Source organism: Diceros bicornis, chromosome 14 (assembly GCF_020826845.1).
Source record: "Diceros bicornis minor isolate mBicDic1 chromosome 14, mDicBic1.mat.cur, whole genome shotgun sequence".
Taxonomy (NCBI): Eukaryota; Metazoa; Chordata; class Mammalia; order Perissodactyla; family Rhinocerotidae; genus Diceros; species Diceros bicornis.
This window is the reverse complement of record NC_080753.1, coordinates 11,067,456-11,093,294: the sequence shown is the minus strand read 5'-3', so window position 1 is coordinate 11,093,294 and position 25,839 is coordinate 11,067,456.

Below are 25,839 nucleotides of genomic sequence, written 5' to 3'. Positions count from 1 at the left end.
TGTGCCACGTTCATAGGCAATGAGGTAAAAAGTATTTGTTTAAAATATAAAAAGACTTGAATTTGTTGGTTAGCCTTTCTGTTTCAGACTTGACATAAGCTCTACTCTTTTACTATCAGTGTTTCTGAATTTTCAGAATCAAATATTCTTGAAATAGTAGATTAGATATTTCCAAAAAAAATAACTTAAAGCAAATAAAAAACCTACCACAGGGGCTGGCCCGGTGGCATAGTGGTTAACTTCACATGCTCCACTTCGTCGACCTGGGGTACACGGGTTCGGATCCTAGGTGCAGACCCACGCACCTCATCAAGCCATGCTATGGCGGCATCCCATATACAAAATAGAGGAAGACTGGCACAGATGTTAGCTCAGGGCTAATCTTCCTCAAGCAAAAAGAGGAAGATCGGCAACAGATGTTAGCTCAGGGCCAATCGTCCTCACCAAAAAAAAAAAAAAAAAGGCAAAAAAAAAGCAACCTACCACATACAATTTCATGGCTTGTACTTGCTTTTTATTCTTTGGCCATGAACAACAGAGTCATTTTAAAATTGAAAGTGTTTTCCTTCTATTTTATTCTGGTTTCACAGACAACTAATTGTACAACGTTATAAGAATGTTGCCTATGAGGATTCTTACTACACTTCACTCACTCACAGGATAATGGTGGTTACATTTTTCATGTTTCTCAATCCACACATCTGCAGAGCTCTAATATCTCATACCTATAATTGTTATATTTTCTGAGTCTTCAGTACACTTGAAGAATATAATAAAAAAAGAAGGACTGCTTCTCTAGGGAGTACAGTTTAAGGCGTTTAATCCATCTCTATGATGAAATGCAGATTTCCCATTAGAAGACAAATCATTTCAATAAGTTGAGTGGGATAGTACCAAAAGAAAATTCCTCTGGTTACGTTTAGGTTTCAGAAAAAATCATGTACAAAACGATTCTTTGGCTTTCGGCCTAGAGGATTTTCATGTGATTGTCAATCGGATATATTTTCATTCAGTTTAAGCTTATATTCTTCAAAAATGGACTCCCAGGGAGGTGTTGGGAGAATTTCAAAGTGAATCACACAAATCGGAACTTCTTCATTCCAAAATATTAAGCCTACTTCATGACTTTGGCAATGGTAGGTGAGTGGGCTAATTCTATGTTGTTTACTTTTTCCATCCTTTACATTTTTGCTCTCATACCAAAGAGATTTCATGTGAGTGGTTCATACATTTATTTTTTAGTAAATGCTGAGAAGGTACATACTGAGAGAAGAAATATCCCTGGTCTCTTCAGAATAAAAGACTTCTGTAATCCCTGGCTAAGCTGTGATTGGACCAGTCACTTCTGGGATAAACAGTAGTCCTACCAAAGTTACTTTCCATGACAATCAGTCCATGTATTAGCTGTGTTCATCTCAAGAAAGGCTGATAGTGACTAACAGTATTATCAGTAGAAACGAGGACATAACTTATTTTTCCTACATTCTTTGCTTCTTTAATTATTGTCTTTATTTTATCTTTCTTTCCATTGAAGAGTAAAAGTGTCCTCCATGAAGGCAATATGAAGGCAATATGAAGAAAGTAAAGAAAAGGCCTTTACTTTCTTATTTCATATTTTTATTCTTTTTTTTTTTTTTTGCTGTGGAAGATTAGCCCCAAGCTAACATCTGTGCCACCCTTCCTCTACTTTATATGTGGGTCACCACCACAGCGTGGCTAATGAGTACTGTAGGTCCGTGCCTGGAATCGGAACCCACGAACCGGGCCGCCGAAGTGGCACATGTGGAATTTAACCACTATGCCATGCAGCTGGCCCCTTATTCATTCTTTATTTGGATGTCACAAGCAATATTCTTCATTCTATAACATGCCTCACAGATACACCAATTTATTTGCTTTTCCAAATAACTAAATCATTACATTTTAAAAATAAAAAATATATGAAATTCTTCTAAGAATTTAGGTACTAGGTTTATGTCATTTTCTATATATATTGGCAAAGTACATTAAAATTTTCTAGAGGCCACCAGTTTCTGATGAACAATACAGTTATTACATTGGTTTTCCATAGGTGAAGGAATAATTTTAATTTAAAAACTATATAAAAAATTTAATCAGTGTAAAACTATATTTGCATTTGTGGTAAACTGCCTTTAAATCAAAGATGCTCGGGAATGGGATATATTTAGCTATTGCCATAGTAACAAAATACACCAAGGTTCCTCTTGAATCAACAAAAACGTTTCCACCTGATAAGAACTAAATTAATTGATATGCAATACATATTAAAATTTTGCATTCTAATTGATTTTTCAACTATCAAGTGTCGGAAGACAATTCTGCATGGAGCCTCTGTGCCTCTTAAATCAACTTTTGTTGTGGACTATTTCCCAGGATGCTGGGAGATATCCCAAACAGCCTTGAGAAACAGATAGTGTCTCCCTCCCAGAATGAGGGCAGATCTGTTTCCCAACTAGTATAATAAAGATGATTTCTTCCCCTATTGCAAATGTTGCACAAGTTTGCTAACACCTTGTTCATAAAAGAGATTTCTTAAGCTCAGAGTTCCTCAGCTGTGACATAAACCACTGTGTTTGCAGCATCCACCTGGGTCCCTTTGCATCACCCTCATGGGACTTAGGGGGCAAGAGAAACCAGGGCAGATATGAAGCTCGTGCTGTCTGCTGTGTTGTGAGTAATAAAGTCCTTCATCTCTGACCCAAGAGTCTCCGGTCTGCCTGCCTAAAACTGTGGCAAACTAACTTGCTAGATTGCAAGTAGGGTAAAATCTCAAGACCCTTCACAGTTCTTGACATAAACACAGTAGATGCATAATAAATGCAATAGATGTTAAATAAAGAGCCCAAGTCACTATGTATAACTGAACTCCATTATTTATTATGTAGATTTACAATTTTCTTTAGCAAAAGCATACATTACAGTCTATACTTTGTGTTAGACACAACTAAAACAAAAAATACTGATTATTTTAGTATTTTCCATTCTGACATCTACATACCTTATTTCGATAAGTGACTGCTACTTAACAAGTCTCAATCTCCTTGGAACATGGTAGACATAAACAAAAAGTCATATTTAATACCCAAAAAAAGGATTGCATTTCTAAGAATCAGCAGATTTAACTGAATCAAAACATAAAAATAGTGACACTATGGGCTGTTGTTTTCCTGACATTGTTCTATTTTACCAAGTCCCTTCTGGAAAAAACACATCAATATGAGCCATTTGATGAAAATAATGACATATTAGATTTCATTTGGACAATCATCCTGAAATATTATAGTTGGAGACTATTCTCCAACTATAATTCTCCCATTCTACGTAATCCCATTATTTAAATGTATTTAACAAAAAGCACTGCTTTAACTATTACAACTAGTGAACCAAATTACACCAACCACGTTTTCTAACTCTCTCGAAACTGATGATGACAGAGAAGAGCAAGGCTCTTGAGTAAGATACCACGCAATGTAAACTGTAACATAAAACAAATACTTAAGTCAATAAGCAGGAAAGAAAGACAAAATCCTGACCCTCCAGGAAAAAAAATCAGAAAGAGATTTCCCTTTTCTCAAAATTCTAAAAATGATCACTCTAACCACTAAATTAGTTTCAACACCACTGACTCCTTCAAAGCCACAATTTAAATTTTCCCCCCACAAAGCCCTTAAAATATTCCATTTTCCTTGAACATTATGCAAGTTACAATAAGGCTTCTATCAAAGCAAACAACTTCCTCTGTACTAAACGGCCATTTCTTTAAATTATTTTGAGACCCATTTTGAGCTACCAGGAAACTAACCACTAGATCGACTGATCATCATTGATTCAAAACACCTGCTGCTGAGTGATGCAGTGACCCAAAATTTCTGAAACACATTACAGAGCTTCACTTTTAGTGGTTGCTACTGGTTCCTCAGTAAGGAAACTCGAAAGCTTTAAGTAACTAAGTTCTCTGCTCAAGGACAGAGGGAACCTACAGTCATTGGTAGAATGACGGCAACCAAAACCTACTCTGACAGCAGAGACCTGGCATTTGGCTGTCTAAAGCTTGCCACTTGGGTGAGTTTTCAGCATATTCACGGCCAAAGGAAGTGCTGTTTTCAGGTACTCAATGAAAAAATAATCTACATCATAAAAGAATCTGCTGAAGACTTTGGCACAAAAAGATCACTTTAAAGAAAAGGACTTCAAATGGCAAGGATGTGTCACTAACATGAATCACAGGCAAAATTTTGAAAATTTTAAATATATTCATGGCCTTTAATTTTTAAATATATTAATAATTTAACAGAGCATCTTATCTTTTATTTATTTATTTTTTTGTGAGGAGATCAGCCCTGTGCTAACATCCGCCAATCCTCCTCTTTTTTTGCTGAGGAAGACTGGCCCTGGGCTAACATCCATGCCCATCTTCCTCCACTTTATATGGGACGCCACCACAGCATGGCTTGCCAAGCAGCGCGTCAGGGTGCGCCCAGGATCCGAACCTGCGAACCCCGGGCCGCCGCAGCAGAGCGCGTGCACTTAACCGCTTGCACCACCGGGCTGGCCCCTCTTATCTTTTTTAAGGTGCATATATTTATAGAAGTCACAATCAAGGGGGCTGGCCCGTGGCCTAGCGGTTAAGTGCACGCACTCCGCTGCTGGCGTCTGGGGGTTCGGATCCCAGGCGTGCACGGGCACACTGCTTGTCAGGCTATGCTGTGGCGGCGTCACATATAAAGCAGAGGAAGACCGGCACAGATGTTAGCTCAGGGCCAGTCTTCCCTCAGCAAAAAGAGGAGGATTGTCATGGATGTTAGCTCAGGGTTGATCTTCCGCCCGCGCGTGCACACGCGCGCACATACACACACACTAAATAAATAAATATTAAAAAAAAAAAGAAGAAGTCACAATCAGTATTATGCCTGCTATTTTGTGATCTCCTTTTTTTTTTTTTACCTTATTTCAAATACTCTTCCCAAGAATGAACAGAGTACAAACCCTAAACAGAATTGTTTATAGAGTACAAATGCTAAACAGAGTTGTTTAAAGAATCCATATGTCTTGAAGATTACTTTTAAAACCTAACATCAGAAATGTTACCAATGGTTAATTCATTCACTGAATAGAAAAATACTGAAACTATCAGGCATAACTGAATCCTCAGTCAGGTAGCTTTTACAGTCAAGTCTATACCAAGATAAATCACTGTAATTTCCTCACTTGGAATGATAGGCACGCCATATTATTTCTTTCTAGAAAATAGAGAAAGGTGACTTTTTTACCAAATGTCCCTCAGCACTTAATTTACATAGATCCATCCACTAAATGATTCCACTTTCAACAGAAAAGTTGAAAACTTCATAAGCCTGGAAGGAAAAGATAACTACCATGAAATGTTTTAACTGCTTTTGGAATTAAAACAATATAAAATAAATCAGTTCTTCAATGATGTTAATATTATCTGGCTTTTTAGGATAGAATTCACTGGGGATGTTGAGAATATGAACAACACACCACAATGTCAGACTTCTAGTCTAACTGGCAGACTTGCTAACTACCAGGTTGCTTTGAGTCACACTGTGTTTGGAAAACCCCATTTTCCTAACTTAATTTAACTTGAATTGTTTTTCTGATGGTGTTGTTTGGTTTGCCTTGCTTTCATGGGACAATGTACTGCTTGCTATCTTCAGTATTGCAGTTTATATGAAAATCAGATGTTCCTCACTTTCATGAAGAACAGAAAAAGGTGACAAAACTGAATTAGGCAGGATTTAAGTTAGTATAAGAATGAAACTTTTGATGAGACTATCAGACATGAAAATGGATCATTGAGAAAAACTGGGAAACACTTTCTGTGGAGATTTTGTTTTTTTAAGTAGACAAGATTCTCATCCCTGTGAGATGGCTTCTGTAGGGGGAGCCCACAAACACTTGAATGGACTTTGAACCACCCAAGTGCTTTTGCAAGCCTATAAGGGTGACTTGGAGGGTCTTCAAAGGAACTAAGAGCAACTTTCTCAATAAATAAAAGCAGAACACAGTTCCAGATCACCAAAACTCTGCAATGCTGGTTTTGTGACCTTGACTCAGAGTCACTGGGATGTACCAGGAAACCACAATTCTTGGCGGATGCACATTTTATGTGCAAACGTTTACCAGATGTGAAGTTCATATGATCTATGCTGCAACAGAAACAAAAATGAATTTGCTGTGTAATCTGACATGCCAGTTCATTCTGTGAGCCAGCAGGTAATAGGCCTGGTCTCATCTTTAGGCAGAGCCTATGAGGTAGGAATTTGTCGCAGAGAAAACTTCTTACACCCTACCCCCATCCCCAATTAAAGCCAATCCCATATGCTTGTTAAACCTGAAATTCCACCAAGAAAGATTTGTTTCTTTAGATTAAGAATTCTATCTCTGTTAAAATGCAAAGTCCCTTGGGAGACATAAACTGTTATCAGTTATTTATATTTCAGTGTAAATGATTTCAAGTCCTGTTTGACAGCTGGTTTTGATAAGAATATATGAAGCTTGGTTGTTTAGATTATAAGCGAGAGGGAAAAGTCTTCAAGAGATAAAAGTTAAGAAATGAATAACTACTTTACCACTATTATTTGTCTATTCATTCGACAATATTTATGACCACCTACTATTTTTCAAGCAATGTGCTACGTAAAGATGAAAAAGCATGTTAATGGCTTCAAGAAATGTAGGGGGGCCCGTCCGGTGGTGCAAGCAGTTAAGTGCGCGCGCTCAGCTGCAGCGGCCCGGGATTCACCGGTTTGGATCCCAGTTGCACACCAACGCACCGCTTGGCAAGCCATGCTGTGGTGGCGTCCCATATGAAGTAGAAGAAGATGGGCACTGATGTTAGCCCAGGGCCAGTCTTCCTCAGCAAAAAGAGGAAGATTGGCATTGGATGTTAGCTCAGGGCTGGTCCTCCTCACAAAAAAAAAGAAAAAGAAACGTAGGGTCCGTGGAAAGATGTCCAACGTGCAGTTACTATAGAAGAGCAGAGGTGGTCATGGAGGTGTGTGCAAGGTGCAAGGAAAGTTCAGAGAAATGAATACCCAAATCCACCTGGCAGAGAGGAGATGGGCAAGTTTTCCAAGAGGAGGTATAGTTTGACCTGCGACTTGCAGAAGAACCAGGGATTTGTGGGGAAACTTGGGCTAGGAAGATAGTACCTGATTTTGCCTGGAAACACTAAAGAGCAAGATGTGCTCAGTGAGACAGCATTTCTAAAGTAAAGATTTCTGGAGTGAAGTACCTGTGGGAGGTGAGGGGGGCAGTGTCTTAGCTCAGGCTGCCTTAACAAAATATCATAGACTGGGTGGCTTAAACAAAGGATATTTACTTTCTCACACTTCTGGAGGCTGGAAGCCCTTGATCAGGGTGCCAGAATGGTCGGTTTCTGGTGAGACCTCTCTGTAGGTGAGCCACCACCTTGCAAGCTGTGTCCTCATTAGGCCTCTTCTGTGTGTGTTGGGGGTGGTGCAGGGCAGCTCACTGGTATCTCTTCTTATAACAACACCAATTCTATTGTATCAGAGCGCCACCCTTATAAACTCATTTAACCTTAATTATCCCCTTAGGGCTTAACACATGAATTTGGAGGAGACAATTCAGTCCATAGCAGGCAGTGAGCGAAATGAATGACAATGACACAGAGGGTACTAAAGAAACAAATCATGAAGAGCCTTTTAAGTCAAGTGAAGAGGAATGGACTTTGTCTTTAGAGCTCATTCTAGGATTCCACAGAGGGCTTTTACGGAGGGAGTGTGACACATTCTGGTTCACATTTTAGAAAGCTCACAATGACAGCAAAAGGGAGAATGATGTACAGGAAATTAGAAAGACCACTCACTGACAGGCAGTGAGGGCCTGATGTAGGACAGAGGGAGTGGGAACAGAGTTGAGTTATTCAGGAGTTAAAACAGGCCAAGTTTGATTGATTATATTAGTGTGGAGGGGAGAAACGAGAATGACCCCGGCCTCTGGCTAATGCATCTAGTAGATGGCAATGTCCTTTCCTGAGAGAAAGAACTCAGAAGGAAAATCAAATTCGTTTGCTGGGAATAAAGGAGAGCAAATAAAAACTTCTTAGTTTTATAAAAATAAGTATAAGCTTCCTATGAGGTATGTACATATGGAACTAGTTATCTGGCAGCTGAATATATGGACCCACTATATGCCAGGAACGGGGTAATGGCGAGATGCAACTGATGCTTAGCAGAGTGAGTGGATGTGGATCCTACTCTGGCTTACTATTTGGTTTTGAGTGCCAAACGCTGAGATTTCAGTCCATTAAAACTCTTTGTATTTGAACAAAACGTAAATGTCTAACAGTACAAGAGTAACTAAATAAATGCTGGTTCATCTATATGATGGAGACATGAAATTCATGTTACAAGAATATTTAATGACGCAAAAAAACAGTAAGAGAAAAAGCGAAACACAAAACCATATAGCAAGCTCATTGTATAAAAATACATATCTTCCATATGTCAAAAATTGTTACCTCAGATAGTATTACAAATATGTAATTTTTTTCATTATGTTTTCCCAGTTTTTCTATAAACAGCACATATTGTTTTAAACTCAGATATAAACTTTTCTTTAAACTTGTACATGTTTTTAGGCAAAGCTAATATTTCAAAAGGAGGCTCTCTCCCACCACCATCAGAACACACAACTGAATTATCCTCCACCAATCAGGAGAAGTTAGGAGTATCAAATATATACAAAAATTGTAGTGCCTTATAACAACAAAGGTTTATTTTTTGCTCTTACTATATGTCCACTATGGGCTGGCTAGGGCCTCTGCTCTACATTCCTCATTTTTGGACTCATTCTGAGAAGCGTGGCAACTTACCATGGCAGAAGTAAAGAGCTCTGGAGGGGGGGCCGGCCCTGTGGCTTAGCGGTTAAGTACGTGCGCTCCACTACTGGCAGCCCAGGTTTGGATCCTGGGCACGCACCGACGCACCGCTTGTCCAGCCATGCTGAGGCGGCGTCCCACATACAGCAACTAGAAGGGTGTGCAACTATGACATACAACTATCTACTGGGGCTTTGGGGAGAAAAAGGGGGAAAAAAAAAAGGAGGAGGATTGAAAAAAAAAGAAATGCATATTGTCTCGGTTGGCAAAATGCTTACCACAACACGGCAGCAAATGTTCGTGAAGAATTAGCATTATAAAAAAAAAAAAAGAGCTCTGGAGGGTCTCAAACCAGCAATTAAATGCTCTAGTCCAGAAACGTATGTCAATTTCCACATATGGTCCGAACTAACATGAGCCCAGGAAATGTAAACCTACCATGTGCCTGAAACGTATTTGGCAAACAGAGCTAATAATGATTACGTATAACTACAAGTTCATCTCCTCCCCACAAAAAAATTATGGAGGGATTTTTATGGCAGTGTTGTTCAAACCGCAAACCATGACTCATAAGTAGATTGTGAAACCACTTTAATGGATCATGACCAGTGTTTTTTAAAAAATGGAATGGAAGGGGAAATGTCAGAACACAATGCATGTAGGAAAGGTTGTTATCATGCAACAATATTTAATATACATCTATCAAGTAAATGCAGACGTGTCACAATGTAAAATATCTTCCTGTGGGTCCTGTAAAGAAATTTTGAAAGCCATTGTCCTATGGGAGCCCCAACTGAGCCAGATATATAGAAACATAACAATCTCCATACTGGGCTCTTCTAAGCCAATGTTCTATGACATTCAAGACTGGGGAAAACTTGTCCTTCCTCTGTGGTATCAATCTCAAAGAACTGAGTCCAATTTTTACTCTTTCTTTAATATAATGCTCTCTCAATAATAAATCAATTAAGAAATATCATGAAGTGACTTATATGTTTAGCACCTGCCAAGTGTTAAGAGTTCCATGACTTTTTATCTCTCCTAAAATAAAAAATTTCAAGCTTCAAAAGATTTTCCTTAATTCTACAAAGCCTCATTTCATTGGTTTGTTAGGAACATACACAATTCTTACGTTAATTTAAATGATATCCTTGACCAAGATGAATGGTAATAAAATTTTTTTTTTACTTTGTATTGCTATTAACTTATAAAACATTATCATGGATGATTTTTTATCAGGCTTACTTATGCTTCGATGTTTAAAGGAAGAATTCACATTTCAAAACAGCAAAATACCTATTGTATCCAACTCCTTGCTACAGATTTAACAGTCTCAATTTTCAATATTCTACTTTTTATCTTCAACTAAGAGAATACAAATCTCTTGAAATATGCACACTCTATACGTCTGTTTATGGGAAAAGTGCAATATTTATCAATCTCGCTTCAAGCTTCTCATTTCCAAAATGAATTCATCTTAACTCTTAGTTTCTATCATCCATGTGAAATGTTTATAAGTGCTTACTTAAATGCAAGACTTTCAACCAATTTCAATGTTTTCTACCCTTCCCCCAAATACACTGCCATGCTTTTTCCTACCTACCCTTCATAGCACTGCCAGTTCAAAAGCCAGCCTGTTGTTTCTAGAGGGAAAATACTTAGTAACAGCCAAGAACAACAAAATGTCTCATGTGGTACAATCCTCTTTTACCTTCCCGATGGCTCCACTGCCACTTACTAGGTATGCCAGAGAGGTTTCCTGAGGAAAGAGAGTCAATGTGAACTAATACAATCTACCACCCTGACATTCAACAGAACCAAATAAAACATGACTAACTGCATTTAAAAGAATGGAAAATGAAAAGATCATCCTCAAAAATAAACTAGTGTGCAATTTTTTACTATACAAAAGGAAGCTCTGGTATGGAAAAATGATGAACATCCTGCATTTGTTAATAAGGAAGCATTATATTCAGTTCAACAACAGTAACTTGTTTAAAAGTGATGAGTCACAATATTCAGTTCCTTCCTGGCCCTATCCCGCCCGAGGTGTGGGGAAAAGAGGATTGTACTGGCAGCTGGACCATCTCTGCCTCAGACCCAGCAAGGCCACGAAGATACTGTAGGAATCTGGGCAATAAAATAAGCCTGGCTGGACTTCAGCATCTCCTCTACAAAACCAGGGGGCGAGGAAATGAGTGAGTTGAAGGATCTCTTCCATTTCAAATTGGCTGCAGTTCTACTCTCTTAAATAATTTAACTAAAATTATTTATCCCATTAAATAGAGGTTACTAATTAGCTTCTTAAAACAAACCCAAAAAAAAGGGTCATTCTTTCCATTATTCCAAACCGGATCTACTAGATCTAATGCCTTACGAATTTTCTATAAATTAACATTTTGTAATCAAAATTATCATACCTATAACATTTCTATTACATTCAAAGAGCTCCAAAGACATACACAGTATCATTCTGATCATTCTCTTTTCATGATAGTTTTTTTTAAATTGCCATCAGTCAAAAAATAACCCCTTGAAAATGCTCCTCCTTTTTAACAAATGACAAGCACTGCACAAATCTAACTGAATGCTTGCAGTATGGTTTTGATCCTAAAATGTAGGCTTCTAAAACTATTTTACATTGTTCTCCCCAACACACAAAAAAAATGCTAGCAAATAAATACCACAGTCAAATTTTGATTATCTGCCATCTGGGATGGCGAGAGAGAACCCGTACAGATATTCTTAAGTGGTGGAGAGTGGGGGAGGAAATGTACAATTGGGCATTGGAATCTGTTTTATTCTTATAGCTGAATAAAACTATGCCTGGCATTCTGGAAATTGACAATACTGTACTTCAAATTGAGTAAATAATGAAACTTTCCTAGGAAAAATCAACCCCAGAGAACTAGAAAATATTCTAGTTTGTAAATATTTGAGTTTACACCTTGGCAAATGAGAACATTGTGCAATGTTTAAAAAAGATATTTTTAAATCCCTGCTATGTGAGACTAGAGTGATAAAGAGTCTGAATTATAGGAGGTGACACTGTCATTAAATATTTATAAAAATTCTTGCAGAAAGGATCCCTAAAAGGGATCACAATACTCAAACTCAACATAGTATTATTATTATCAAATTTGTCATCTATAATGCAAGAAACTCATGAGGTGGGAAACTCTCGTGCCTCATTGTTCCCTCCAAAGTTGGTTGGTCACAGTCTCTCATACAGATTTTAAAATTCAATGATCTAAAGCAGAAACAGCTGCACTGGACTTTGTTCATGTTGGAAAACTGACATCGCTCTAGCAAGTGCCAAGTGCAATCTCAGAATTATACTGTGTCAGACTATATCCAAAAGGAGATGCTCTTATTTTCCTACACCGTCCAAATGCTGTTCAGAATAAATTGCAAACAAGATCCCTAAAGCCATATTACCCCACAGCCCAGAGGAGCACTATGGCTGTCCACATATTGCTTGTCCAAAATGTTCACTTCATAGCAGAAGTAATCAAGCAGGCCCAAAATGACTTTTGTTCCTTTCTACCATTACAGGTGATTTTGAATATCGTTAGAGTAACACTGAATGTGATCCCTTTGAACTCCATGGCCTGTATAGCTGGAGAGGTCAGAGGAACAATATTACTCAGAGCTGGAAGACAAAGGATTCCCAGAGCAGGAGGAGAAAAGTACCCTGACAGAGGTAGATGCTCCTCAGACTGAGAGGGAAGTGGTTTGGTTTGCGCAAATGAGGAAGAACAGTGTCCTCTTGGACATTAAGCAACTCTTTTCCATTTGAATCCATGGAAGTCCATGAGTCTGGGCTCTTCGACTGGATGACAGAGCAGGTCTCAGGTAGGTTACCCACTGGTAAAACCCAAGAGGAACAGGAAGTAGCCACACCCAAAAGACATAACACTAGTACATTTGCCCAACTCCACAATCATTAGGGGAAAGTTATGGTAAACAGAAAAAAAAGTCCATACAGCAGTAAGCATGAAATTGCAAACACAAAGATGTGAAGAAATACTCAATAAAAACCAGCATCATGGAGGAAGACCACAAACTTAGCAAACATGGTAACTAAAACCCATAGAAACAGAGTTAATAACAGTAAAAAGACTACTAGCTTAAATGTAATTAATATATTTAGAGATACATGTGAGAATATTTGAATATGGATATTAATATATTCAGACATATATGTGAGAATAGTTGAAGAGGGATGTAGCTAGATGGAAAACCAAGTTGTAGAATTCTACCAGACTACAACGCAAAAGAACACAGATTTTAGGAAATATTAAAATAGAATTTTGAGAAGGAAAAAAATACCAATAGACATATGAAGAAATAATGGAAGAAAAGATAAAAGAAAAGCTTTCAGAGCTAAATAAAGATTTGAATCTTCAAATTGAAAGGGTCTCATAAGTACCAAATTGCTTGAATGGGGGGAAAAAGACCTCTGTTAGACAAATATTGGTGAAAAATCATAATTCAAAGGATAAAGCAAAAAATTCTAAGAGTTTCTATGGGGAAGGAGGGTGTGGGTGGGGATGGGGAGGATATCTAAAAAGAAATACAATTCAGATTGTCTAGAGACTTGTTATCACAAAAGTGAAGCTAACAGACAATGGAACAAAATCTTTAAAGTTCTGAAGGAAAATAGTTTTGGACCTAAGCAAAGAAATATTTATCTGTGAACATTTTGAATATTTGACCATGAAACAATTCAAAAGTTTACTCTCTATTCACTGTCTCCAAAAAAACTACTAGAAGATAAAACTAACAGCCAGTTGTGGGATGGAAATAAAAAAAAAATCAACAAAATTTGTCACCTTCCCCTAACCATTCCTTCAAAATAAACTTCAGTCTAAAATTGTTACTGAAAAAACATAACATTCTAGAAGTGAAACAAAAGCTCTCAAACTAGGGATAGAGGGCAGTGAAGATGATACTAATGATGTAAATAGGATAAGTGAATTATCTTGAGAGGGATAGATACCAACTAGCTATTAGTAGGAAAATATGTTTTAACTGATATATAGAAATGTAATAGTAACCATTATTATTTAAATAGGAATATAACTTCCAGAGATAACTGGCAGGGAAGAAAATGAAGCAAACTTAATTCCAAAAAAAGATGTAAAAATTAATAGTGACAATTATAAAAAAGAATAAGAGAGCATGATAAAAATAGAAAACACAGTAAAATGCAAAGAAAGAGTCTAAATATATTAGCAATCATAATAAAGTTTAATGGGTTAAATTTGTCTATTTAGAATTCATAAATCTGTCAGATTGTGGGATTTTTTTTTAAGTCCATCTATAGGCTGCTTACGAGAAACCCACTTAAAACAGTGACAGCAAATATGGAAAATAAAGAGGCAGAAAAATCATTTACTAGGTAAATGCTAATAAAACAAAATAGGTACAGCATGTAGAATAGAATTCATGGCAAAGTATTAAATAGGACCAAGAAAGGAATATTTCATAATAAGTTACGAAAATATATCCATTTTCCTTTGAATACTTTGACATGAACATTTTCCGTATATAGATTTATTTTCCACTTATTATATCTAAAGACATTTACTGTTAGACATCATTTTTAACACTGTTGCATAATCAATGCAAAATATCAACACTCTCTCTAGTATTGCACATTTAGGATGTGTTCAATAACTTACTTATACAAGCAGTATGATAATAAACACCTCCAGAGATATTCTCCCTAAAAACAGAAAGAATAGAGAGGCAGTGAAATTGATAACCCAACTGACAGATCCACCAACCAACTGAACCTCAGACTCAGACCCTCAGACCATCAGACAGAAAGAGAAATTGATGCTGGGAACATGGGAACTGAATGATCTTGTCTGGCTCAACACGGACACTTTTGAAGAGCTTAGAGCCTCAACATGCTCGACCAGTTAACACCTGCTTATGCTAGACACATGTTCTTCCCTGTTAAACGCATTATCTCTATTAATAAGTTGAAAACCTGAATAACGCATTACAAACCTTTGTCTTTCCTCTCAGGATTTCTTTTAATAAGAATACAAATTTGTAAAATAAACACGAGGCCCGTGTTAGGGGAAGAAAAGCACTCTAGCTCAGGTATTAAAGGCCATTAAGCGAGGTACGATGATAGGCTGCAACCATTCGTAAGGACTTATTTGAAATTCATAATAGTCCACAGAAAACTTTGTACAGCAACTCCAGTGGGTCTCTATACCCAGCCCCCTTTTTCCTTATGTTCAAAATCCCTTCCTTCACAGATTCAGAGATGGCCAGGATTGAATATTTTTAAAGTTGGAGGGGCACAAATTTTTGTACTTTTGCTTGGAGGATCTTCCACAAATTAATCAGTACTTTGGGTTTTTTTTTTTGTTTTTTTTTAAACAGTTTTATTTATTTATTTATTTATTTATTTGTGAGGAAGATCAGCCCTGAGCTAACATCCATGCTAATCCTCCTCTTTTTACTGAGGAAGACCATTTCTGAGCTAACATCTATTGCCAATCCTCCTCCTTTTTTTCTTTTTCCCCAAAGCCCCAGTAGATAGTTCTATAGTTGCACATCCTTCTAGTTGCTGTATGTGGGACGCGGCCTCAGCATGGCCAGAGAAGCAGTGCGTTGGTGTTCGCCCAGGATCAGAACCTGGGCCGCCAGCAGCGGAGCATGCGCACTTAACCGCTAAACCACGGGGCCAGCCCCTATCAGTACTTTGAATAATTGAGCTGCAATGGTTTTTCAAGCAAGGTATAGTACTTAAGGGGGAATTGTGCATTCACACTTAACATGTTAATTATTTTCTTTAAATCAAGGAATATTTTCTAACAATGAAACTGTAATGATAACTAAAAAGGCAGAAAAGTTAAGTTTCTCTACTTAAATCTTCTGCCCCTTCTAGATTTTACCTTTTGTTTTCCATTGACCATACTTCCCAAGCAATTATTATATACCCCCTACAGCTTCAAAAGTTCATCATTCATTTTTTTCTAAAACTCAGTAAAATTGTACTTACATCTCCATCACCAATGGAAATACTCACCTGAATATTAATGACCTCTTTATTTCCCAAGAGAATAGCTTCCCTCACCCACACTGCCACATCCCTCTCCTTTATCTCCCTCTGCTTAAGATCATACTCTCCATGAGAATCATTCTTCTTTGAGACACTCTCCTTTTACAGTACACTTGGCAGTTTTTCTTCATTATCTCTTGAAAACTATCCCTTCTCTTGATTGGTCTTCTTTTAGACTTGTTCTTTTTGGCCTGCTATTGACCACTGCCCCTCATTCAGAAAAGACCACATCCTCACTGCTTCAGTGGCTGCTTCTATGTAAGGACTCCAGTTCCCATGTATCAAAATATCTTTTTCTACCTCTCCACACACTAAATCCTCCATTCCCGTCAGGAAGGTCATATCAAGCCCTTCAAATAAGCCATACCCACTCCCAGATCTAAGCCTCTTTTCATGACATATCTTAATTCATGAAATATAGACCAGTGCTCAGGGTCTGGTTAATAAACATCAGAAACCTACAGAAATTTGGTGTGGAGTTATCTGCATGTGCAAGACAGAAGGCAAATAAGAAAAGAAATAGCTCTGAAGATCAAGAGCATATACTCCTCTGGTAAACCCAAGGGTTGAGAGTTAAAAACAGTTGTGAACCCGGCCCATAACCAGCTGGCACAAAGCAGCATTGTTGTGCAGACATCTGTTCTGACCACGCCTGTGCCCGATCTGGTTGGTTGATGCTCTGGCCTTTCTGGTTGTTAAATATTCTAAACCTCACTCCTGTTTGCGAGCACGTACAAAACTTACAAAAGGAATGAATCACTGAAGACTATACAATGCTTGATAAGTGCCAAGAGTAAATCACATAAAACTCACCTGTATTTCTTTGAAAGAGTACGAGGCTGCCATCAGGAGAATCCTGTGCTCATGGTATTTCAAAAACAGAAACAGATCAGTATAATCTGGATATAAAACTAATTAAATGGCTCCCCAATGGAGAAGAGTACCTGATGCCAACCTGGTAGGTTTCTAGTGATATGTTTTAGAATTCTGCCCTTCGCCCTGTCCAGTTAATTGGTTATTCGTAATTTGAGTGAAGAAAATGATGACCTGCAAATCAAATTTCTAGACAAAGCAAAGAAATATTTCTGACTGAATGAATGAAAGACTTTGGACTTCAAAAGATCTCACCTGGATGAATAATGGGCCAACAGCAACAAGACAAAATTCAAAAGAAACACATGAAAATTGTTTCTGGATTGTAGAATGCTCAATAGGAATCAGTTGGCTTAACAGCAGGAGGCCTGAGTGGACAAAAAGGTCTCAGCTAATGGTAAACCACAGTCATTATTGTGAACTGGCTGCCAACAATTAGTTTGCTCTTGAACTACAGCGAGAAAAGAACACGGCTACACCCTTTCTAGTCAGCAATCAATGGCCAGAGAGAACCAAAACTGCAAGTGTCTGGAGAAGGCTGACCAGACTGGAGATGTAACTCCAAACTATTGTAAACGAAAAGAAGCAGTTTTAGAATATGATGTTCCACTTGTCTTTAAATCCTGGCAAGACTGCCACGTGGAAAAGAAATTTAGCTTGTCCCTATCACTCCCAGAGTACAGAAATAGGACCAATGCCTGGAAATTCTAGGGAGGAAGTTTTCAGTTTAACTTAAGGAAAAAGTTTTTAATAAATGGAGATGTCCCTAAAACTGAAAGTTTCCCATCACTGGAGGTATCTGGCATTGGGTAGTGTGCTCATTAGGTATGCTATAGGGAGAGGTGTGCTCATTAGGTATGTGATAGAGAGAGGTTAAGGCATCAGGTATTGTTGGTGCAAACAATATTTGTATTGTAAACAACAATTACCTGGAAGATAATTTCCAGCCGTATGATTTATGTTGACTAGAGTATGTGTCTAAACTGAACCATTTGTCCAGACTGAACCATGCTTCAGGAAGCAGGTTCAAGCCCCACCTTCTCTGTGAAGCAAATCATGACAAAAACAGACCCTATCTTCCACAGTGCCTACCTCCAGTATTAGACCATTTGGAGCTCAATTACAGAATTTTATTTTGCTTCCTAAAAATTAAATTTGAAATATTCCATCTCCCAACTGTATCGTAAGCAACCTGGGGTCACAGTCAACTTCAATCTACTAGATACCCTGGTAGCCACTGAAATTAAACTTGCTGACTCATTGCTTCTCTTGGTTTTTTTCATATAGCACATATTGAATGTTTTTGTAGTTACCAACATCTCCCTGTTGTGAAAGAGAAGACATACACAGTAATGGCTTCCTTGGGAGTTCTGTGTCCCCCCTCCCCCCTTGATATATCAAAATTCCTGTATTTTTCCATTTAAAACTTCCCAACTCCCTAATGAGAATAATGATTCTTGCAGTTTCTACAGGTAATAAAACATGCCTTCTTCCTTTCTCCTTTTACTTTAGAACATAACAATAGATGGCTCTGAGAAAACAGAAATCCCAGGGGAAGAAAGATTTTGAAGGGAAAAAAGTCAAAATTTGAAATTCTCTAGTGTCTAGAGTAACATACAGTAGCAAAGCCTTGCATCTAGAGAGGCAGGGCCGCATCTCCTCTCCACCGCAGTTTGGGAAGACTGCAGCTCTGTGTAAGTGGATTCCTTGAGGACACTGTCTTGGGTAAGATAGATTCGCCTTGCCTAAGGATTGGCAATACTAAAATAACCAAAGAAAGGAGACAGAACATTTTCTTCTGCAGCTAATTTGATGATAAATGCTCACTTTGCGGATAAACTGGAAAAGAGGATAAAGTAGAAAGCATGTACACATTTATTTTTGTGTGTGTGTGTGTGTGTGAGGAAGACCAACCCTGAGCTAACATCTGCCAAACCCCCTCTTTTTGCTGAGGAAGACTGGCCCTGGGCTAACATCTGTGCCCATCTTCCTCCACTTTATATGGGACGCCGCCGCAGCATGGCCTGACAAGTGGCGTGTAGGGGCGGGCCCGGGATCCGAACCCGGGCCGCCAGCAGCAGAGCGCGCACACTTAACGGCTACACCATGGGGCCGGCCCCATATTTGTTTTTAAATTTAAGTCATTAGCATTCAAATCAAGTTTGAAAATGTGAAATTATAATTACTTCTCTAGTCTTACTTGGGCTGCTTTAGGCCCAAAGCTCAAAAACATGGCAGGTTACTAGAAGGGAGATTTGGAATTCAACTTGGCAGCCATATCCAAGATGATGTAGAAACATTTAAAATGCACAAACTCATCGCATTACTCAAGCTTAGCATTTAATAATGTAACAGGTCTGGCCAAAAAATGTCCAATGTGAAATTACACTATCCAGCTAAAAATTAAAAATATTTAGAGGCACAGTTAAGGAAACACAGAGGCACAAATAGCTCTAACTATCATATATCAGTAATTGGCCAGACTTAATTAACTAATTTAGAATGAATCAGAGATCAAAAATATTCACCCTTTTTTCCAGGGTTCTGACATGTGTAGTCTAAAAATAATTGATTCTGATTCTCCCAATGCTTGCATAAATCCCTTCTGTCAAGCCTTAGTCAATTCAATTCACTTCACCATGGTTCTTCGTTTGGTTTAGTTTTTGACTTAATAGACCACATGCTTCAACTAAATACTTTGTAGAAACTTACTGATGTACGTAACATATGTAGAACTCATCAGTTTTGAGGAGAATATAGATCCAACCACAGACCCTAAGAATAAATCTTCAGACTAGTGGGTGTGGGGGCAATTAACATATGAACACAACAACAACAACCTTCCCAAAGCACTCTACTGTAAGCAGCAATGAACAGGGCTAGGAGCTTTGTGGTATGACAACTAACCCTGACATCTGGAGCATCCATGGGGAAATTCGCTAAGAGATTATGGGTTCTTGAGGACAGAAATCATGTCTTATTTATTGCTGCATCCCTAGGATTTAGTTTGACCTATAGAGAGTGCTGAAAAAATATTGTCTGAATGGATGAATTAATATCCTACACAGATGCACCAAAATCCAGGCTTCAGCAGCACAGAGGCACGTGGCTGAAGAGGCAAATGGATGCTGAAATCCAGGGCTGCCTCTGCCCAGAGAAAAGGCTATCTTCTGATTTTCACAAAGCCATGATATGGGTTATCTATGGCCCTACCCAAAGAGATCTCTACAATTGCTAAATCCAGGAGCTCGTGACAAACCACCTGCAGCTGCAAGCAAGACCTGAGGATACCCTCAATCCCACCCAACAACCACAGCGACCTTCTGGAACCGTGCCACGTGGCAAAGGATGACAGCCTTGTGGGCTCCAGAATCAACACTTACAGTCACAAGGAATTGCTCTCAAAAGCCTGTTACTGCTGCTGGTGCATTGCTAGCTCCATGGGACACCCCTCCCCTGCAGCCACACTTTCCTCTCCCCCAGTGCAATGTGGATAATGGTGAAAATCTAGATTTGCCTCTTCTCCATGACCTAGGTCGTATGGAGGATATTCTCATCTAAAGAAGTAACACACTTTCCAAAAGATAGATATCCAAAGTGTCAAATCACAGTCACGAGTGTGAAAACGCTTAGAAGTAGGGAGAATATTATGCTTATGATAATAATAAATTTGAGCTAATTTGAGTACTTTTTATTAGCCAAGCACTATGCTAAAGTGTTTATTTGCATTATTCCATTTAACCTTCCTGACCACACTGTGAAGTAGGTTCTATGATCCTCACTTGACAGAAAGGCAAATTAAGCTTTAAAAGGTTAAATACCATGTACAAGGTCACGTAGATCCTAGTGTCAGGGCCACAACTACACAATACCCACAGTCTTAGCTATTATCTTATATGGCCTCCATGTATTAGAGTACACAATATTCTTTTGGCATTCACAAGGAGTAATAAACTGATTTTCTGCTTTTAAAAAACTTTCTTGTGCCATTTCAGCCAGATTTTACTATCTGTAATTAGTGTGTCTGATATTTAAAAAGTACATCTGGCACAATATGTACTTTATGAATTACAGGAACATAATCACACTATAACATCATTATCTGTCATTTGTACAGGAATTCAAAACACAATTTCAAATGTTTCCAACTACAAAGCATGTAGTTATGCATTCATTTTTGCATTATAAAAGTAATCCATGTGTATTTAAAAAATAGAGAAAACAAAGAAAAGCAGGAAAGAAAATATTTATCATCCTACCACCCAAACACAACTGTTAATATTTTGGGAAACATACAATTTAGAGCTCAAAAATATAATTTGATTACTCATACAAACATGGTTTCCCTCTCAAAACTCAGAATCCAGAATCAGAAAAAAATTTTTCAAGTGTTAAGAAGACTAAGGAATATTTTTCATATAATTCCCACATGGAGGCCAAATAAAAATTTGTTTAGGCATCATGAAAAGGAATTTACAATTTTCTTGAAATAAAAAGATCTGTTATTTCATTATTCCTCATTTATAGTAACATTCATCTTCAGTGAACATTCAAGAAGTATTTGGATAGGAATTTTAGAAATGAATTCTACCTTTCTCAGTAGATAAATTTCCTAAAGAATGCTGCTCGACATTGACTTAAACTCTCTAAACTGCAATTCTTTACATGTTCCGTGATGGCCTCAAATGGTGATTTTAGCCAAGAAAGAGAAAAATACACCAACAGCAAAATTAAAGAAGACTTTACAATCACCCCTGACCAGCTCTCTCTTACTGCAGGCTTTTATAAGCTACCAACTTTTCTGTAAGTTGCTGGCCTGCTGGGATGAGAAACCAGGTTTCCCAATTCCTGGTCTAGAGCCTTCTTGGAAATAATGAGAGTGTCTATTTATTTAGTACTTGATATATAAATATTATTATCCTTACTCAAATGGTACTATGGAAACAACGTATAACTTAGATTGCAGGTACCTACTTGCTCACACTACACACTCACACACTTGCCACCACTCCATATATCGGAGTTTGAATTAGGTTCCATGTGCTTCCGCTGCCCATCAAGAGCTCTGAATCCCTCCTTCTCTTTTCATCCCTGCTTCCTCCACATTCCAAAGGGACCCAAGTAGGAACTCTGCTAAACCATTCTAGTTAAGACAGTTACCTTGTCATCCCTGCTCCCATAGTTTCTATTTCACTCTCTCTCATTTCAAACCCTATTCCAGGAGTGCAAGCTAACAAGCAATTTGAGTGGAGAAAGAAGAGTCATGAACTGTGAAATGAGGAAAAGGCAGACTGCCAAAGGGAAGGGGTGAGTCTCGACAGGGAGTTGCCTGCCTTCTCAGATCCTTGGGTGTTCACCTTCCCCCCAGGGCCTCTCTCTGGGATAACCTCTCCACCTCTTGCCAAGATAGAACTTCAAATCGTATTCAACCCTTTCTAAAGACTGATACATAGCATTATGCCAAGTGAGAATCAAAAATGGTTTAAGAAGAAACTAACACATCACGTGATGCTTGTTGATTTTTCTAAATTTAAATCAGGACTATTTTTGCCTTATACATTTTTTCACTTAAAGATATTTACAAAATATTATTTTTAGATAATAAACGGAAGGGAGTTTTCCACTTAAAAAAAGAAAACTGCCAATTGGCTATTATTAGACTTACTAAACTGAGTTTAGCAAACTCTCTGAATCCCCCTGGGATAGCCAAGCCCTTGTAGGCACTTAATTGCTATTTGATGAAAGGCTGAATACTTACAAAGAATGTTCCTCCCTGTCTTTTCGTTAATATTCTATCTAATTCTGGGTACTACTGGAAAACACGTGCCTAGACACTCCCCATAAGGTGGAATCAAACTCTCTCTTCCTAATAAAGTTGCAAAATACATATATAAGGTCTAAACTTTTTTAAAATACATATTTCAATAAGTTGTTTCAATCATTGAATCACCTATGGATTTAAACGTTACCATAAAAATATAATACATATGTTCTGAGTGTTTGTTTTTATTTACCCATTACATAATAAAAACTTAAGACTAAATTTCCAAATATTTTTAGAAGAACAAACTTTCTATGAAGCTCAAACTTCACTAGAACCTCTTTTTACTTTGAATTTAAAAAGGAAATTTTCTTAGTCCTTAAGCTTTTCTTCTTGACACCAATAACTGTAAAAACAAACAGTTAACGGGACACATAACACTGCAGTCATGGCTAAATTGACCTAGATCAAAACAAGACAAGTCAAAACAAAAACTAAACACTGAATCAAACGCACAAGCAAACTGGCAGGGTTCCCAGAAGGTCACCAAACTTGGACTGTAGAAAACTGTCGACGTTTCCTGAAATTTTCAAAGCTACCTCTGAGCTTTTCATTAGTAAAAACCACAATGCGAAAGAAACAACAAAGAGAAAAAACTAAATTGAATCCTTAGAAACGACAAACCTAGTGGAAAAAATCACCTTTCACAGTTGATAGCTATAGATTTATTTTCTTGGCATTGTGGATATGTGGTTTTTAGTGGTTTTTCATTAAGGAAATCTTTTTAATAAATAACCCTGCAATCAAACTGGGTATATGGGATAAACAGATCCACAATTCTCCAGTAGCACTCTGTCTCGAATTATGTGCCTCTGTCACATCATCTGCTTTTTCAGAAGGCAAGGTAGTTGAATGAAAAATGTACTGACTACAACACAGGAAACCCGAGGTTCTCTGGTGCCACCACTAACTATTCAGGATGCCTGATGAGCCCTTAGCCAAGAATGATGTCTCCAACTCTCCATTTCCTCATTTATGTCAGACAAATTCTAGTATCCCTTATGGTTCTAAAAATTCTATGAGTACTTGTGAATCGCATGTCTATAATGTGTAATGTTACAGGGCCTCTCTTTATACAGGACATGATTACTCCTTTTCAAGATAAATTAACCCAACTGATTAATTTTTTAATCAGCTTGGCCGTGAACATTCTAAAAAACTGTTCTCAAGTGATTCCAATGTGCAGTCAATTTGGGAGCCAGTGGGTTAAAGCAGTGACTTGCAAAGTGTAGTCTCTGGCTAGCCTCCGTAGCAGCAGCTGGGAACTTTTAGAAATGTTAAAAATGTTGAATTATTTTCTGAAAAACTTGAAGTACTTCACTTATTCTGAAACAAATTCTCCCACCCCCTAAAACAGAAAACCATCAAATGAATATAACCTAAATGACTAATACTTTTTTAGGATCCAGTTTTTAGAGGTGAAAAGAGAAAAGAGAGCTTCAGTTTAAACCATTCATTGATGTCTCAGGTTAAAGAACAGCAAATTCTTATGAAGCATTTACTCTGAGCCAGGCAGTGAACTTTACATATGTTAACTCATTTACTCCTCACAACAACCCTGCTGAGGTAGGTACCGCTACCCTAGTTCAACTAATGAGACAGAAGCAAAGAAAGGTTATGTAACTTGTCCAAGTTCAAACAACTAGTAAGTGACAAGAGTTAGGATTCAAGTCTAGGCAGTCTGGCTGAAGACTGTATGTCCTTAACCAGGAGATGGAGAAAGTTGGGAAACTCAGCCTTCACGGCTAAATCACTGAGTGAGATTGAACCACCTGCCAGAAATAAACATTTCAGCTTTGTTTCTCGCAAGAATGATAGTGAATCAAGCTAAAGAATTACTATTGCATGCTGAGAAATATAACCCAAAGATAATAAACACAAAATAAAAACATGTATCCATTTCCTGCGATGTGTTTTATTCACAAGACTTTCAAGATTGGCCTTAATAGTAAAACCATCCACCTCAAAACGAACCTCAATGAATGCCAGGTAACTCTCATCAAAAACCTTCCTAAGTGAAGCCAGGTTATGTAAACAAGGGCAATTAAGCAAGCTTCTTTACAATTCTCTCTCCTCCAGCCCTTAACGCCTGTAAGTGGAGAAGCATAAAATCACTGTGGGGCATTGCAATATGGATCATTCCTAATTAGCCACTCACTGCAAGCAGTGTTGCTACATCTTGTCACTGTGAATTGTGACATCACAGACTCTCTTAGCTCGTCAGTTAAATTATCCAGATCACATAATTTGATTACTGAGAGTTTGATTTTGCTTCCACATGCCTTCATTTGTTCCCATCAAGAGACGTGCCTCTGATCTCGCCTGTGCATCCCCACAGCTACTCCTCATTTCAAACACAGTGAGCCAAACAGAGAACTCCACTTACGTTCAACTGTAATCACGTTTAATTTAATCACATTAATATTCAATTTAACAACATTAAATTGTAATTTCAAAAGTATTCTGATTTCCTGAATGGAGAAGTTTCTAAAACGCTTATATGCTGGAATGTGCATTATGTTTAGTTTTCTAGAAATCACATAAGATTGATAATAGACAGGGGATAACCTCTTGCATTTATAGATATAAGATGAGTCATAAAAAGGCACTCTAAGTTAAAAATCTAATGTTCAATTTATCATTGATTAAAGGAGAATCAAGACTAATTTCAAAGGACAGAATCATGTGGCATCCGTTTTGGAATTAATACCATAAATATTTTTTCACTAAAACTATTTGGTCCTAAGAGGATCATCCAAGATCAGTTCCAATCAAATAATGTAAAAGGAATTGCTTTTTTTTTTTTTATGAGGAAGATCAGCCCTGAGCTAACATCCATGTCAATCCTCCTCTTTTTTTTTTTTTTTTTGCTGAGGAAGACTGGCCCTGAGCTAATATCCATGCCAATCTTCCTCCACTTTATGTGGGACGCCACCACAGCATGGCCGGACAAGCAGTGCGTCCATGCACACCCAGGATCCGAACCCGGGCCGCCAGCAGCAGAGCACGAGTACTTAACCGCTACGCCATGGGGCTGGCCCCAGGAATTGATTTTTGTATGTGGTTTGAAGCACTTTGAAATTTTTGCAGTTAAGGAGGAAAAAGATTCAAACTACCTCGCCCACCCTTTTTGCCAGTTTAGGTCTGTCCTTGCTGTGTGTGATCATT